The sequence below is a fragment of the Hyperoodon ampullatus genome, assembly GCF_949752795.1.
Source record: "Hyperoodon ampullatus genome assembly, chromosome: X".
NCBI lineage: Eukaryota > Metazoa > Chordata > Mammalia > Artiodactyla > Ziphiidae > Hyperoodon > Hyperoodon ampullatus.
In genome coordinates this window covers 96,021,732-96,041,091 of record NC_136913.1, presented here as the reverse complement: position 1 = coordinate 96,041,091, position 19,360 = coordinate 96,021,732, and positions in this window count along the sequence as shown.

Genomic DNA, 19,360 nt, shown 5'->3' with positions numbered 1-19,360 from the left:
TTATTTGAGGTTTAAGGAACTCTACTGCCTAATAAATATTAGATGCTGCATAAATATTTTTTAATGTACGAAGGAATTCCAATTTGAGCCAGGTTGAGCTGCTTATTAACACATATCTAGAGCCCATCAGCAGAATTTTTTTTTCTTTGGCACATATGAGCTGTAACACAGACACCAAACGTACTTTTCAGAAGCATTGGAGGGCAGGAAAATGGTGAGAATAATATAGTCAGCATTTTTATTTATGTTTCTGAAGCAGCTGAAAAATGGATCAAATTGTTAACATTTCTGGAAAAGAGATAAGACCAAGGAAGTACAGAGTAAAGACCAAATGCTTTACTGTAATTAGAGTATTTTCAATTCAGTTGAAATCTATCTGACATCAAATATATTTTGGCAATGGAAGAGGGGAATGGGGAGTCCACTTTCAGTGAGAATTCTTGGGAGCACAGTGTCCTTGATGTGTCAAAACCCAACTGGTACACAAATAGGAAAATTGATATAAAATTGCTTCTGAGACTGCCCTTATGACGTCCAAACAACCAGAAGATCTAGTCAATACAATGACAAAGTCACTTGGAGCTCTTTGCTTGGCTACACATAGTCAAAACATGTATTTGATTTAATTTTTCACTTCTCAGCCAGCTCCTTGGGTGACGGGGAAGACGAAGCCCAGTTTTGCTTTCCTTTTCTTTTCATTTTAAAAAAAATCTGATCCCTTACTTTTGGAAATGGAAACATCTGAGTCTCAATAGATCACAATCAATTTGTCATCAAAGCACAAAGAACCCAGAAAGCTGGAGACATTTTGAATGAAACCAAGAATGCCAACCTTCAGCTTTCAGAATCGTTCTTGATGGAGAATCAGCTCACTCTGATTTGCACATAATCACATTCTTATTCTTATTAGTAAGTACACCTTGCATATGAATAGCGCTTTTTGTCCCCTTTGCCCCAAAGGAATCTTCACACGCATTATCTCATTCGCTTCTCAAAACACCTCCTTGAGATGAGTTAAGTAAAACTCTCCTCCCATTTTATAGATGAGGAAACGGAGGCAGAGAGCCAGTTAGTGAATTCCAGAAGGTCACAGAAGTGTCTAGTGATAGTGTTTAGACTAGAACCCAAATTTCCTAACTGCTAAAATTAGGAAATTTTCTCTAAACCACAGTGCCTCCTTACACCATGACTACTTTACACATTTTCCTGAACCTGGCCATCATGGCGAGCCTCAGGGAAAGAAAAAGTCTTTCTGACAAAACTGTACAAAATTATTTAACCCTTATAAAAGCCTCCTTTAGGGGACTTCCCTGGTGGTCCAGTGGCTAAGACTCCACGCTCCCAATGCAGGGGGCCTGGGTTTGATCCCTGGTCGGGGAACTGGATCCCGCCTGCATGCCGCAACTGAGACCCGACACATTTATTTAAAAAATAAATATTCTTTTAAAAAGCCTCCTTTAAAGACACAAAGATAGAAGGGAAGAGCAAGAAAATGAGCGACAGATGAAAGGAAAAAAGAGAAAAAGAACAGAAGAAGGGGAAAGGGAAGGTGGGTAAGAGAGGGAGGGAGGGAGAAAAAAAGAAACTTTGTATTCGGGTCTAATCTGGGTGTTACAGACTGAAAGATACATATATTTTGGTTTCTTATTCTTGAGTTCATGGAGATTTTTTTTCTCTCTCGCATGGCTACTGAGATGGAGATTTCCTGATATTTATTTACCTGCTAAGATAAGATGGAGATAGCCCAATAAAAGAAATCTTTTTGCTGTTAAGAAAATATTGTTAACCGGTTTGGGAGTAGAGTCAGGGTAGGCAGAAATGAGAGACGGGTGCTCTGAGAGTCAGGTGCAGTTTGGGTTCATTTTGGGGTCTTTGTGTTCTTTTGTATTCTTGATAGCCGTTGTGGCTCCTTTTGAACTTCTACATTTGCATGAGGCTTAGAGCTCTCTAATAATAACAAATAAAATATGAAAAAAGCCTCCTTTAATTAATTAATTCTTCTTCCCAGCCTCCCACCACCTGCCCTTCCCTACTGTCATTCCCTCAGAAACTCATGCAACTGCAAAATCTAATAAGTAATTGCTTTAGGCATGAAGGCCTTTCTCTCAACTGTCTCTCTAATTGGTTGGTTCTTCCCATTTAAAATACAGTGTCTGAATTGTGATGTTGTATCCTTGATGGAAGCCTGGAACCCAAAAAGGCTATTAGTGGAAAAACTGGTGAAATCCAAATAAAGGCTGGAGTTTAGTTAAGAGTCATATATCAATAACATTAATCTCTTAATTTTGGAAAATGTGCTATAGTTGTGTAAGATGTTGACATTAGGGGAAACTGAGTGAAACGTATATGGGAACTCTCTGCATTGTCTTTGCAACTCTTCTGTAAATATAAAATTATTCCAAAATAAAAAGTGTATTAGGGCTTCCCTGGTGGCGCAGTGGTTGAGAGTCCGCCTGCCGATGCAGGGGACACGGGTTCGTGCCCCGGCCTGGGAAGATCCTACATGCCGTGGAGCGGCTGGGCCCATGAGCCATGGCCGCTGGGCCTGTGCGTCCGGAGCCTGTGCTCCGCAACGGGAGAGGCCACAACAGTGAGAGGCCCACATAACGCAAAAAAAAAAAAAAAGTGTATTAAAATATACTTAAAATATCAATGGGAAGAAATATACAAAAATACAGCTAATAAAGAGAGTTGTGCTAAAGTAAAAAAAAAAAAAAAGATAAGTGATGTCCATGGAGGGCATGAAATATATATTATCTGTTTTCTTGTGAAAACTTCTCCCTAATGGGAGAAGTGAGTCCTGGAGAAATGGGGTAGTAAATATATATATATATATATATATATATATATATATATATATATATATATATATATATATACTTAAAATAATAAAAAGTGTTTAAAAGACTGTGCTTTTAAAGATACAGTAACTTTGAAATTAATCTGTAGTATATCTCACCCAGAACCATATGTATTTTTTAATCTTTTTTTTTTGGATTTTTTAATCATTATCAGTAGCATATTTCTACTTTTTCCTTTACTTTTTTGGTAACTCCCATGTTGGTGGGGGGGTGAATAAAAAACAGTATCCCCAAATAGTTTTCAACCTTTCTTTCTCCTTTGAAATATCGATCATAGTTGCCAGCAAATGCTTCTTGGAGCTGTAAGCACATGGTGTCGGTCTGAAGAATAAGCTTTGTATTGACATTAGAAGTTAAATTAAAGGAGTAGAAATCAGCAGCTGGCTACCCACTGGCTAAAGAAGATAAACAGTGAGTATCATGCACCCCTCCCTACCAAGAAGCTGCCTGATCTTTTCCCTAAATCAGTTCATAAGCCATAGACTAAAAGGAAAGAAGATCCTCAAAGCAAATCCCACCTTTAAATAATTTTGTAAACTTATAAACCACCTTCCTTCTTCTTATGAACACACTTCACACCCTGAATCTCCAGTAAAATTCTTCGTTTTCAGCATTTTGCCTCTAAGTGGCACTTGTCAGTATCATGAGGTACTTAATTGTGACAGAGAAAGGGAAATATGTGAAGAAATCTAGATTGGGTTGCTTTGGCACTAATGGTGGTGTAACTTCAGCAGAGTCAATGTTCTTTAGTAAATGGGGAGATAATCTAAAACATGACTAAAGGATACTCATGGTAATGCTGAGCCAGGAACCACATTCTTTCTTAAATTTTCTCCACCCCACCTATCCTGACTTCTGAGCAAAACTATCAGGGAGAAAGAGGAGGAGAAAATAGGCTAAGTGATATATGTATTTTTACTATAAAGACTCTGTTCCTACAAAACAAGTTCTTTGAGATGCTCTTTCAGTACCTGGGCTCAGCTGCAAGGAGCCATCCCCACTCTGCTCTCCCCCTTGGACTGCTCCTTTTGACCAACGAATGCCATGCTTAGGGTCTAATTAGATAAAAAGCCTTCGAGTTTGCATCTACATAATTTTTGATATATTAACCAAAGTTACGTTTTCCTTCTAGGCGTTTCCTGTTATTCCATTACCTGTCTCCTATTCAGGCTGATTCGCTCAGAATGAGCATCCATTGCTTCAGAGTAGAGCCATCACAGCATAAAAAAATGGGAGAAAGGAAAGAGTCAATTGTTGGCTTTTAAAGTTCACATAGAAACAAACCAAATGCCTGTCCATGTGAGTCTGGATGAGTAAGCTGTGATATCTTCATGTGGTGGAACGTTGTACAGCCATCAAAATAAATGATCTGGAGTCATGCACGACAATGTTGATGAAGTTAGCAATATGACATTAGGTGAAAAAAACGAAGTCCAAGACGATTTTCATAAGACATTATACCCTTTTCATAGAATTAAAAACAACCATGGTTTTAAAAATTAAGAAGTACTTTCTGTAAGACATGTAAATGTATTAAAGTTAAATCAACATGAAAGCAAAAGCACAATGAGCATGGGATTCAGGATCATGGTTACATCAGGTAGGGTTGGCAGGGGGATGCAGGGGTGTGGTGGGGGAAGGAACACACGGTTAGATGTAGGTTATTATTAAGGTTCTAAATTTCTAGCTTTTGTTTTGAGTGGGGTTGTTTGGGGTGTCTATTACAATTATTAAAACTAAATAACTACCAAACGTAAAATAGATAGCTAGTGGGAAGCAGCCGCATAGCACAGGGAGATCAGCTCGGTGCTTTGTGACCACCTAGAGGGGTGGGATAGGGAGGGTGGGAGGGAGGGAGACGCAAGAAGGAAGAGATATGGGAACATATGTATATGTATAACTGATTCACTTTGTTATAAAGAAGAAACTAACACACCATTGTAAAGCAATTATACTCCAATAAAGATGTAAAAAAAAAAAAAAGAATAGTTTCACTGCCCTAAAAAAACAAACAAAAAAACAAAACAAAACAAAAACTAAATAACTAGTTAAGTCAAAGAGGGTCATGTGTGGAACACATCCTCTTAAAGCAAGGATGATGATGAATCCATTTCTGTGAACCTGAGGACTCATTAAAAAATATTAAACAGCAACAAACTTATAGCAGAGATAATCATTTGAGAGCGACAGGTTTTGAGTTTCCTTATCCCTTAGCCTGAGTCTCTGGGCATTAAACAGAGGATGTGGGGCAAAGATTCTTCTGCACTCCTACATCAATGTAAAGATCTTCCAAATGGGGTAGTCAGAGAGGCAGCAAGGAAAGTGGGAATGAGTCAGCATAGCGAGCCCCGAGTGAGGGTTCCCTGTCTGACGCTTCACTGGGAGGGATCCTGGGGGCAGGAGGAACCATGAACTTCCGAGCTAGTTTAGGGAACCCGAGAGGATTCTGGTCCTGTGGGCCTGGGAAGGGCACAGGAGTAGCTCGCCATAGTCCAGATTATGTGGAATTGGAAAAAAGTGTCTACAGATGGGTCTGAGGCAGCCCCATTGAATTTCTTGCAACTCCAAAGAGACGGGGAGATGTCCTGTGTCCCATGGGCCCGAGGGGCATGGAAGTGGTTGAGGGAGAGCTGGAACTGGGGAAGCCCTGTGGTGGAGAAGAAAGGCCAGTGCAACAGTGGCCTGCTTGAATCTACAGCCAAGGACCACAGAGGATGCTGCAGGTGCAAGTAGATGCCAGCATCTCCACCGCCAACCCCCAGCCCTAGTATCTTTCCAATGCCATTCTGGGCAAATTCGAAACTCTTCAGAGCTTACATACAACTTAGAAGAAAGAGGAGGGGCCAGAAATGATCTAGAGGACCAGAAGTGACTAAGATTGAGAGTCTACTACCTGCCTGAAGGAAGATTTGATGTAGAAATGAGGTTTCGTTATGGAAGATTTAAGAAAATTACATTTCCTACACAACTGAGCTCATGGCCTGAGATAAGAAACCCCTGCATGTATAAGCTATCTAGTCAATCCCTTTGGATATCTGGGAATATGAGATACAGAGGCAAAACATATAGACTAGCCCAGCCTTTTCACCGTAACTGGCCTTGTGGCCTTTGACAAATCTCTGGGCCTCAGTCTCATTCATATAAAATAAGGGTGATGGCTAGACCCTGACAGTAACTCACTGTGTGACTTTGGACATGTCTCTTTCCTGCTCTGGGTCTGCAGTTCCTTATCTGCAATACAAGGGAAAGAGGTGCAATCTATACATTCCTTTTAGCTCCAACCATCTATAACTTAACTTTCATATGGGCTTCTTTGGACTTTGAATGCACTAGATACAGCTAATATCCCCTGGTTTCACTAACTCTTTAATACGAAGATAACTCTTATTTTTTTCTAAGAAGCTGACAGCCAGATTGAGTTTGTAGAAGGCATTTATCCACATCTACAGCCTGTCACTCAGATGGCCAGAAACAGCTGAGATATTAATATTTAACCATGAATAAGCAGCAGGATTCCTCTGTAGAGCTAAATACAGTCAATTTTTGTTATTTTTCTAAATATTATTGGCTTGGCTGTCTCTGCTTGAGAATGGTTTCTAGGGTCATGAATATAATCAGATAGCCCTCTTCTTCTAATCCAACCTCTAAAGAGAGAAGGTGGGTCTATTTATTTTTTTTAGGAGTCAGTGTATAATTTTTGGCTCCCTGCCTATTCTATTTATTTGCCTGTGAAACACCATGAAGATGGGGAGGTGGTGAGTGAGGAATCTAGGGATAGGCGAGCCAGAGGATTCACTATCAGAGAGTGTGGGGAAAAGGAAAATAGAGGCAGTAGTTCAAACCAAGACCTGTGTAGGCATATGGCCTGCAGTCTTGAACACACGGAGCCACAGATTGGTGGGATAGTGAGCGGGTAAGGGCATGGGTCTTAGATTCAGCAGCCGTGAATCTGAGTCCTGGCTGTACTCCTTACTATGTATGTGACCTTCTGATTTGTAAAAGATGGGATGACAATAATAATACCTACCTCATAGTTTTGTTCTGAGGCCATTTATAATACATGTAAACGAATCCATGTAAATCATTCAAAATACATTTTGAATACATTCAAAAGAATACATGGAAAAGTATTTAGCATCATGTCCAGCACACAGTGAGTACCTAATAAATGGTAGGTAGTGTTCTGATTATTAATAATAATGATTATTCCATAGAATTGCAAAGCTAGATGGAACCCCTGAGGTAACTTAACTCAGTCATTTGATGGTACAGATGAAGGAACCAAGACCCAGAGAAATGAAGGGACGTGTCTGAAGTCAGACAGCTAATGACAGCACCAGGACTAGTTCCGGTCTCCTGAAGTGGGTTCCTAAGACCTTTTACCCCTTTTACCCCACATACATAATTTGGCAGAATTGTGATGAGGGTCACTTTGGTCCTTTGTGTCCTTCCACCCATCCTTTCCCCATTCTGATCCAAATCAAAAGCCTAGGTGGTTCCTATCTGGGGGAGATTTCAATCTCCCAGAGCTGGCCTATCCTTAAGGAAGATCATGGCCAAGGAGAGTGGCAAGAGCAGCTTCCTCAGCAGCCGGAATTACCTGCTTCCCTGAACACTTCCTGCACACCCACTTCCTGCCTGCCCTTGTACTAGATGCCATGCTCTCTACCCAGGGAACCTGCAACAATGCCAGTGCTCACGGCTTCAGGACTGCCATGAGGAATGAAACAGATTCTTGGTGTGTTTCTCATGAAGATCCTGGGGTGCTTTTATCAGTAAGTTTCTCCTCATCACCACCAGCAATGAAGGTATCATTTTGTGATGTACCTAGGGTGATTTCCAAAAGTGTTACTTTCTGGTCCAGCGTGGGTAATAACCAACTAGAAAAGATGCCAGAGGCCCATGGGCACAGGGTACTGAAGGCCTTCTGCTGTGCCAGCCATTAACTCTTTAGCTATGGATCGTGGGGAATGCTCGAGGGTCCCAGGGGAAGGGCAGGAGCAGTGGAGGCTGCAGGGGACACCTGGGGAAGCTTGAGACAGCAGCACTTGACCCAGCGGCAAGGAACTCTTTCTTTAACAATGGTACCAACTGCATCAGAGCGTACTGTTCAGTCAGCCTGGATGTACTCAGGGCAGGCTTTAGGCCTGGGGCTGACAAAGAGAACCAGCCAGAGGTGGGTCTGGCACTCTAGAAGCTTACATGTTAGACAACTGTGCCCACACCAGGGCTCTAAGACATCTGGGCAGAAGGGGAAACCCCCTACCTGCTGACAAGTGAGCACTTTACAGCAATGCCTTGTTCCTGAGGTTGAGAAGTCTCCTTGCTGCCACTGCCTCCGCCTTCAAGAGCTTCCACTGGCAAACACCTCAGGAGTCTTGACATTGTACTTACTACTTCTAGATGTGGAGTCTTTTTTTATTTTTATTTTTTAATTGAATTAATTAATTGATATAATTAATTAATTATATTTAAATCAACTTTAATTAAGTTGATTTATAATATTGTGTTAGTTTCTACTGTACAGTAAAGCGATTCAGTTATATATATAAAATATATATATTCAGTTATGTATGTATATTTTTTTTTCAGATTTTTTCCATTATAGTTTCTTACAAGATACTTGTTGTTTCTGTATTTGATATATAGTAGTTTGTATCTGCTCACCCCAAACTCCTAATTTATCCCCCCCTCCTCAGTAGAGGAGGACTCTTTTTTTGCAATGCACTGGTCTGCTATCATTTTGCATAGGAACTGAGAAGAAAAGCACTGGTCTGTAGGGGACAGATCTTTTTTGACCCTGATGATTTGCCCTAGATTCACTCTCCTTCTCCTTGTCTTATGTGGTAAGGTGTTCCAAGAAATGGCAGTAGCACTAGCTCTCAATGATGACTCTCCGAAGGCATATTTAGTCCCTGTTGTTTTGAAAAAAGTCGAGCTTGTCAAATGGGCGGCCCGAAGATGATAATTAAATTAAATGAAATGAATCCCAAGCACTACCATTACGGGATTGGCTGATTCCATAGGTAGCTAAGACCCACTAACTACCATTTTCCCTGCTGGACTCAATGACGTTTTGGTTATGGATGAATAAGTAGTAAGAGCAGCACAGCCCCGTCCACAGAAGGAACTCTTCTTTATGTGTCATGTCAATCAAGGGGCAGGACAGAGTCCCCATGTGTGCTCTGGCCTGCTGGCCTCCCCCCTGAATGCTCCTTGCTGTGCTGTGCCACAAGTAATCAAGCTTTTAGGTTTTAGTTAATTTCAGGACCCCAATGAATTGGTTTGTACTGGCATTAGTCCAGCCCTGATCATTTCACAGCTGTGTGCTTGGGAACTGTGGCAAGTTTGCACAGGACTTAGCAAGCACGGAGCGGGGGGAGAAAGCATAAAAGGAACTCTTGTTTGGCTTAAGTTCCATTAATATTGGGGAAAGCTGAACTCTAAGTGACAGAAAAGCATGGCTGAGCACGTGGACTTTGCAGCTGGGAGGGGGTTTCTCTGTGCTTCTTCCACCCTCCCCTCAACCCAGGGTGGATTTGAAAACACTAAAATTAAATAAACCCAAACCTTCGTTTGACATTTCTCTTTGTCTGATTGTTCTCAAGTTTTTGTCTCTGATTTCACAAGAGTCCCCCAAGGAATAAGCACTGGAGCCCATAATCTAGTAAAAGGTTCATTTGGGTTTAGGCTTTTTATTTTTAAAGATATGATTCTTGGAGATTTTTTTTTCGATTACAGGCAACTTTTATGACTGAGAGGTTACCAGGAAAATTCAAAGGCAGCGAGACGAGGGGTCCCTAATGAGTATAGACATTGGGGCTGCATATGTAAATTAGCTGCTGTGGAGAATAAGCCCAACAAGCAAGTCTTGCAGGATTTCAGAGGCTCGACAATGTCTCTGGAACTTGGGCTCTAGAATGCTCTGTGGCCACAGAAACACGGGTTGGAAGGGGCCAACAAGCTGAGTGACTGGGCACCTGGAATATGATTCTACAATCAAAGACTGCTAGAGCTTGAAGGAACAGATGGGGAAACTGAGGCCCACAGGGAGGTCAGAATGTGACCCATCCAAAGCAAAGTCAGGACCAGAGCCCAGAATCCTAATTCTCAGTTCAAGGATCCATCCAGGTTCTGATGCTGCTTCTCTTGTGGCAAGAACATATTTTCTCTAATATGAAAAAGGAAAAAAAAAGATTCGGACACTTGGTTACAGGGCCAATGTGAGAGTGGCTGTTTAGATTTTCAGATTTTCTTGGCAAAACTCCCTGGGCGTGCAGATTCTCTGTTAGGTTTTAAAACCATCCAAACACAGGGAAAACTGGAGATGAGTGTTTGACTGTGTCTACATGATGCCTAAACAGACAGTTGATTCAGTCAAAAAATATTATTCATCTTGCTGGTTTGGCAACACAACCCATTTGTGGACTGAAGCGTCCACTTTTTAACTCCTTGAGATGCAGTATGAGGTAGAAAAAAATGTCTGAGACTGGCTGTCAGAAAGCCAGGCTTCCAGACCTGGTTGAGCCACTTACTCACCCCCTGCCCCCTCTCCGGGCCTCAGTTTCTCCCTGTGTAAGTTAATCAGATTTGGACTAAGTTGTCCCAAAGGTGCTGTAGAGTTTTCACCTTCTAGAATACTGTTCTATGCACACTCAGTCATTTTCCAGTATGGGATGTGAGAAGAAGATGTCCTTGCTTGTGGTCTTTGCCATCTGCATTTGAGGTCAGCAGCCCTGCAGTTCTAGTGTGAGAAGAGATTTCTGGATGTAATTCACAGCCTATTTGCATTTCACTCCCAACTTGGCTTCTAAATAGGCAGCTCACTGGTCTCCCTGGTCCCCTCCCTTCTCATAAGGAGAAAAGGAGCGTAGTATTCAGCTGACAGGCAGGACTCAGCAGCATGGTCAGGGGGCCTGTAGTTTGTCATCTGACCTCGTCAGGCTAGTACCAACCCTTCATCAGTCCACACCTCCCTCGCACATTACCCATGCCCCCAAACTGGATAATTGGCCTGTGGGATTTTTAAAAAGAGGTAGGGAACAAGGAAGTAGTGTTGACTTAATGATGGGTTCCATGTCAGGTGTTGAATCTGACTTTTTCTCATTGATTTCTGACTCTTAACCTGTGAATAAGATCTCCTGGCTCACACCGCTGACCATCCCACTTACTTTGCTAAGCTTTTTAAAGTGGATTCGAGTGGTGTTCTGGTGCCAGGTCTCACCAGCTTGGGAGAGGCAATTGCACGCATCTCTTACCAGCTCTGCATTAAGTGACAACATACTGGTAGTTTGAAATCGGCCATGTTGGGGATATTTATATATCAGAAATTGGAAATTGCTATGAATCAGGATTATTTTTCTCTCTAGAGAGCCACTTGTTAGACAGTTATGACTGTACACCATGGTTCAAATTCAAATGGCCCTAGAAGCTAGAAAGGTAATCTGAATGAGTAAAGCAGGCCTGAGGGTAACAAAAGGGACACAGTAAGGAGTGGTGGGGACTGTGGCAATTGATGGGCACATATGCTATGTAAAAGCAGCAGCCACTCCTCTGTTCCAGCCTATGTTACTAGGCAGAGATGTCAGCCCAGTGTTGCCAGCAATTCTAATTTTTCAAGCGGAACTGGAAATCAAGGTTTTTGTGTGAAATCTCCTAATAATAAACATTAAAGATTCTTTGGAACCAATTCAAATTTTGAAAAAAAATCCCTGTTCAGTCCAAGCAAAACATGTGTGCAGGCTCTTGTCAGCCTTTGGGTCAGCAGTTTGCCATCTTTGCTCTCTAGATCCTCTGTTTCCTGCTCTTATTCCCTGGGTTATAACGCTGATGCTGAGTTGTCAGCATCATTTCCTAATGAGAAACAAACTTTCTTTCCTTGAGAACTGAAAGATCAGGGAATTTGAATGTGAGAATATCCAGGTGGCTTCTCACGATTCTACTCTGGCTTGTGTCTTGTTTTCTAGTCCATGTGCCATGAAGATGGAGAAGAAGATGTTAGGCCCAAATCTGCATCTAATATTTTATGATGTTCTCCCGGCACCAGGACCTTACCTGGTGCTGATGCACATGTGTGTGAAAACAGAGTGACTTCCATTTTGGCATCAGCCTCTTGACTGTTCCACTTAAAGGCAGGTTGGCACTCTACTCCCCAACTTACTCCCTGCCTAGAAGAAAAGGGCGGAAAATTGGGCTAATTATTGGTTTTCTCTTCCTGGTTTTCTCTCCACTCTCTTCTAAAGACAGGGAAACTGAAGCTTGAGTAGCTAATAAAGGACTTTACTGAGTGTGGAATAGCTCTCACATTTGGCCTAAGGAATGGGGGCAGGAAGGAAAAGTGAGGATGGAAAGGACTAACAGGCATCTACTATATGTCAAGCACTGAACCAGACCCTCCACATATATTAGGCCACTGAACATACACAGCAGCATTATCATCATCCTCTTTTTACATAGAAGGAAACAGACTCAGAAAAGTTATATGACTTGTTGGGACTCAAACTCAGGAACGCTGGATTCTAAAACCATTGTTAAGACAATGAGATAGGCACTTCTGTTGGTTCTGCTGAAGAATAATAGTGGATGCTCTGACTCCTAGCTTTGGAATAAAGGCAAATACTGTGGGAAGTTCATGGCAGTTCTAAAGAGCTGTGGGTACCTTGAGGTCCTATAGTAAGCTATCTAAGCAGATGCAATTTAAAGTGATTAAATGCTCTATAGCAATGGAGCTTCTAGGGAAGCAGTTTCTATTCCGCCATATTGTATTTTCTATGCACACTATAACACTTGGACATACTAGATCTCCAGTTTGCTTTTACAACGTCCCTAGTTAACAGAGTTTACATACCTTTGTGAGACTGCTTGAAAATGTAGTTAAACTACGTGAAAGGGCTTCCCTGGTGGCGCAGGGGTTGAGAGTTCGCCTGCCGATGCAGGGGACACAGGTTCGTGCCCCGGTCCGGGAAGATCCCACATGCCGCGGAGCGGCTGGGCCTGTGAGCCATGGCCGCTGAGCCTGTGCGTCCGGAGCCTGTGCTCCGCAGTGGGAGAGGCCACAACAGTGAGAGGCCCATGTACCGCAAAAAACAACAAACAAACAAACAAACAAAAAACTACGTGAAAATTCCTCAGTCAGAAGTGAATGTGTTTTATTCTCTGCCCATTTGACTCATTCATGGTTATTGTGGGCACGCTACAATTTTGAATCAAGGAATACACTTCCTTTCATCTTTTAGATATTTACTATAATCCTGCACAGTATGATGAGTTTACCTCAATTTTTAAAATAAATATGTTCCCGAAATTTTCTATAAACCAAATTTTGCTTTATCATTGGCCTTTATGATAAATCTGGAGATGTGCTCCTTTGGGAAGAGAATCACATAAAATGCTCCCACAAATATCTTAAAATCAGTTCAAAGGAAAATCATTTCCTTAAAATACTATTCCGACATAACACAAAGCACAAATAAAAAGTATCTTGGGTTATTTTTGTTTGGTACAGTAACTGAAAGGCATAAATGCAAAATGACAGCTTAACTAAGAAAGAACACATTGAACCAAAAAATAATGGCTTCTATTAATTCTATTTCCAAGATTCTATAAGCTGCTCTGTTTACTTTTCTGGTTTTCATAAAGTATGAGGAAACAGAATTGTTTTTACTGGTGGTCTCAGCAGTCAGGATTGGGCAGATTATGCTGCAAAAAGAAGCAACCTCCAAATCTCACAAGCTTAACACACAAAGTTCCATTTATCACTCACTTTAGACTCCCAAAATAATTCTGATGGGGGCTTTGCTCATCTTAGTCACTCAGAAACTCAGGCTTCATTTCAATGTATGCATTCATGATTCCTGTGGTAGTGGGCAGGGAATGGGGCAAGTTATTATGCACTAGCTCTTGGTTTCCATCCTGAAGTAACGCATTGCTTTTCCTAAGATTTCAATGGCCAAAGCAAATCACATGGTCATGCTCAATCCCATAGCAGGAAGGGGGGTAAAGTTCTACCATGAACCTGAAAGGAAGAAAGACGGAAATATTAGATGAACCGCACTAATGACAACCACTTCTGCGTTATAGCACTTTTTAGAAATGATCAACAGGAAGAAGATACAACAAAGACAAAAACTCAGCAACAAACATGAATATATACAAGTGATAAAGGGGCTCATATTAAATACAGCTTAAGGGTCCTAAAAGGTCAACTTCTAAATATTAAATCAAATATTTGATTAATACAAACCTTAGTTTGGTCTGATTTTCTGTATAAAGAAATAAACATATACCATAATATACTCCTCATTAATCTTTATGTGTCCTGCTATTTTATTTGAAAGTTAATCAAATAACCAGAGTTTTCCAGGTTCAAACAGGATAAGAAGCATTTAAAAAGGCTAAAATATGTATTCTCAAAACATAGTTCAGCATTAATCATTCTGTAATACCTCCATTTTCACATTCATTTCTGCCACTTTTGACAACATGGATGGACCTTGAGGGCATTATGCTAAGTGAAATAAGTCAGATAGAGAAAGACAAATACTGTATGATCTCACTTATATGTGGTATCTTTAAAAAAAAAAAGCCAAACTTTGAAACAGAGAGTACAATGGTGGTTGCCAGGAACTGGGGGATGAGGCAAATGAGGAGATGCCGGTCAAAGGGTACAAATTTCCAGTTATAAGATAAATAGGCTCTGGGGATCTAACGCACAGCATGGTAACTATAGTTAGCATATAGTTAAATATATAATATAACTGTATTATATACCTAAACGTTTCTGAGAGAGTAGATCTTAAATATTCCCTCCACAGACCAAAAAAATGTAATTATGTGAGGTGATAGACGTGTTAACTAACATTATTGTGGTAATCATTTCACAATATATACATATATCAAATCATCATGTTGTACATCTTAAACTCACACAATGTTCTATGTCAATTAAATCACAATAAAGCTGGAAAAAAATAAAATAACTGTGTTCTGCAACACGCTGCATACAAGATCAACACACAACAATCAATTGCATTAATATATACTAGCAGTGAACCCTGGAAACCAAAATTAAAAACACAATAACATTTGCAATTGCTCCAAAGAAAATGAAACACATAGGTATGAATCTAACAAAACACATACAGAATCTATACGCTAAAAACTAGAAAGCATTGCTATATGAAATCAAAAAAGACCTACAGAAATGGAGAAACATATTGTGTTCATGGACTGGAAGACTCAACAGATTAGAGCTGTCAATTTTTCCTAAATTGATCTATAGGTTTAATGCGGTTCCTATCCAAATCTGAGAAGGGTGTATTGTAGACATAGATGAGCGTATTCTATTTTTTTTCTGCTTTATAACAAATTTAATCAGTTATACATATACATATGTTCCCATATCCCCTCCCTTTTGCGTCTCCCTCCCACCCTCCCTATCCCACCCCTTCAGGCGGTCACAAAGCACCGAGCTGATCTCCCTGTGCTCTGCGGCTGCTTCCCACTAGCTATCTACCTTACGTTTGGTAGTGTATATATATCCATGCCGCTCTTTCGCTTTGTCACATAGATGAGCTTATTCTAATATTTACACAGAAAGGTATGGGACCCAGAATAGCTAAAACAATCTTGAAAAGGAAGAATAAAGTGGAGGGAACCACTCTACTTGATATTAATCCTGCTAATGTCTATAATGATAAAAACTGGGTGCTGTTGATGGAGGGATAGACATAGAGATCGATGAAACAAAAGAGAGAAACCAGAAATAGACCCATACAATACCCAACTGATGTTTGACCAAGGTGTAAAAGCAGTTCAATGAGGGAAGGATAGTTTTTTTAAAAATGATGCTGGAGCAATTGGACATCCATAGGCAAAAAAGTGAACCTCGATCTAAATCTCACACCTTATATAAAAATCAACTCCAAATGGATCATAGGTTTAAATGTAAAACTTAAAACTATAGCACTATAAAATATAGGAAAAAAAATTTGGATCTAGGGCTAAGCCAAGCATCCTTAGACTTAATGTCAAAACAGAATCCATAGGAGGAAAAACTGACAAATTAGACCTCATCAAACTTGAAAACTTTGTTCTATAAAAGCCTATGGGAAGAGGATGAAAAGAAAAATTGCAATCTGGGGGAAAGTATTTGCAAACCATATATGCAACAAAGGATTAGTACCTAAAATATATTTAAAAAACCTCCTAAAATTCAACTGTAAGAAAACTATGCAATTAGAAGATGTCAAAATACATGAAGAGACATTTCACTGAAAAGGATATACAGATGTTAAATAAACACATGAAAGGATGGTAGCTATCATTAAGCATTAGGGAAATACAGTTTAAAACCACAATGCTATATCGCTATACCCCTATCAGAATGGCTAAAATAAAAAATAATGACAAAAAGAAATGCAGACAAGTATGTAGAGAAACTGGATATCTCATTCATTCCTGGTGGGAATATAAATAGTACAGCCACTCTGAAAAGCATATGGCAGTCCTTACAAAACTAAACGTGCACTTACCATACAATCCATGAACTATACTCTAGGGCATTTATTCCAGAGAAGTGAAAACTTAGGTTCATGCAAAATCAGTGGACAAATGTTCATAGCCCCTTTATTTGTAACTGTTGAAATCTGGAATCAATCCAGATGTCCTGCAATAGATGAATGGTTAAATAAGCTGTGATACAGCCATGCCATGGAATACTACTCAGCAGTAAAAGGAACAAACTCTTGATACTGGAACATCTTGAATGGATCTCCAGAGACTTATGTTGAGTGAAAAAAGCCAATTTCAAAAGGTTACCTATGTATGATTCCATGTAATATTCTTTTTTTTGTTTTGTTTTGGTTTTTTTTGCTGTACGTGGGCCTCTCACTGTTGTGGCCTCTCCCACTGCGGAGCACAGGCTCCGGACGCACAAGCTCAGAGGCCATGGCTCACGGGCCCAGCTGCTCCGCGGCATGTGGGATCTTCCTGGACCGGGGCACGAACCTGTGTCCCCTGCATCGGCAGGCGGACTCTCAACCACTGCGCCACCAGGGAAGCCCCCATGTAATATTCTTAAATGACAAAATTATAGAGATGGAGAATAGTTTGGTGGTTGCCAGGGAGTAGGAAGAAGAGGAGAGAAGATGAGTAACACTGGAGCCCCTTGTGGTGTTGGCACTGTTTAGCATCTTGACTATGGTGATGATCACATCAACCTACACATGTGATAAAATTTCACAGAGCTATACACACAGGCAGATGGGTGCATATAAAACTGGTGAAATTGGAATAAGGTGGATGGATTGTATTGATGTCAATTTCCTGTTTGTAATATTGTACTATAGTTATGCATGATGTTACCACTGGGAGTGAAGGGTATTTGAGATCCCTCTGAATTATTTCTTACAGTTGCACATAAATCTATGATTATCTCAAAATAAAACATTTTTAAGACTGAATATGAGATGATCTATGCTCTAATCTCCTTTTAATAAGTAGAGAAAAATAAGGCATAGAGATAATCATCAGTTTAGCTTAAATAAGATCTGGTAGGAAGTTTAGGTTACGACCCATGTTGGAGTTCCCAATTCAGAAATCAAGACTGGAACTAATACAAGGACCACCAGCATTTACACTAATGAAGAACCTTTTAGAGAATTCCAGCACCCCCCTTATACAGTTGCCAAGTGTACAAGAGATCCTGAGCAAAAGCTGCCCAGTTGAAAAGAACCATTCGATCATAATAAATCATTTTAAGCTTTTAAGGTTTTGGGATGGTTTGTTATGCAGTAATCAGAGTACTACATCAAGCAAGGGGAGCCAGTGGTTGTAGCCAAATAGACGAGCTCTTAAATCTCAGTGAGTCTACTGATTTTAAATGCTAAGATCCACGTTTGTCCCAGGCTGTTCCCTGAAACCCATTTTCCTGAATACTCTCTCAGCATGTTGGGAGTGATGATGGGGGTTGGGGGATGTAGATACAAAGGAAATTGAACAACCAGTCCTTGGCCTTGAAGAACTCAGTGCAGTGAGACAAAACATCAGTGCCTTAAATGGCTTGAGAACAGGCAACAAATCAGCACGTTCAAACTAATATAGGACAGCACAGATTGAACGCATGTGGCAATGTAAATGTATGGCTACCCAAGCAGCAGGATGGAGCTAGACATTTTGGGCCCTGAAGGCAACATTTCAGAAAGGGCCCCCCTTTCTTTGTTAACAGTGAAATAATCATCTCCAGCAATTCAGGGGCTAGTTGGGTGATATTAACACTTGTGAAGGAAGAAAAAGGAAGTAACTTCCAGGGACGATTATTCTTGTTTTAAATTTCCTTTGTTCTCTCTTCCTGATGTATGATTTTTTTGGCAAGCTACAGTTTCCCTGAGCATCAGTTTCCTCATCTATAGACTGGAGATAACAGCCAGAGAGTAGTGGATTGAAAGTCAGGAAATCTGAACTGGAATCTCAAATCTATCATTTACTAGCTGTGTGACCTTGGATACATCACCTCTCCGGCCTCCTCCTCCGTCAATTTCTTCTTCTGTGACAGGAAGCGGTTGAGCTGAATGGTCCAGAAGGTCCCCACCAACTCTAACACTTGAGGCCACATAGAGATCATTCAGTTTGTTGTGAGAGTTTAAAAAGTAATGAAGATGTATATGAAAGCGCTCTGTAAGCCATAACGTGGCATGTAGATGTTAGGAGTATCCATATTATGCAGTTCCATGTCGAAAAAAGCCCTGCAGCTCTCTCTAAATTTAGGGGCTTAAATATAAATGGGTACTGTCTCTCAAGGCAACGCTTTCAGGCCCTTAGAGGATTCTGGTAATTCTTTGTAACTATACTTCATCGAATAAACACAAATTTGGACTAGTCTGTCCCAGGCTCACCAAGGTATCAGCAGCACTGTTGTGATTTCAAGGATGGGTTCTTGACCCAACTCAAAATCCTAAGGACTCTTAGAACAGTGATGGCTGTGGTGAGCCACTCTAAGTTTTCTTCAAGACACCTAACAGTTAGTGGAGGCCCTTTCTGTGGGGCTTAGGAGCCCTCTGTGGGCGAAAGCAGATTTCTAAGTCGTCCCCTGTCCCTCCACACACACACCCATCTCCATCCTGCCTTTAAGGGCACCAACGCTTGGTCACTTCATTAAACGCGACGTGGATTTGGGAGATGCCCGGAAATGATAAGCAGCCTGCTAGGGCACAATTTTCGAGGCCAACTCATCCTGCGTCCCGCGCACCGGCTCAGGACCAGGCCAGGTGCACGCAGAGAGGCTGTCGCGCGGGAGGGGAGGGGGTTGCAGGCTTCCAGCGGGGAAGTCAGAGGGTAGCCGGGGTCTTCAGGCCGCGCGCGAGCGGCGGGGAGCTCCTAGGTGCATCCAGCGCAGGGGGGGTGGAGGGGTGGGAGGAGATGTGCGGTCCCTTTAAGACCCCAACGCACGCTTAGCCAGAGGAGGGGGGTGCCGTGTGGGCGCTGCGTGATGGGAAAGTCGC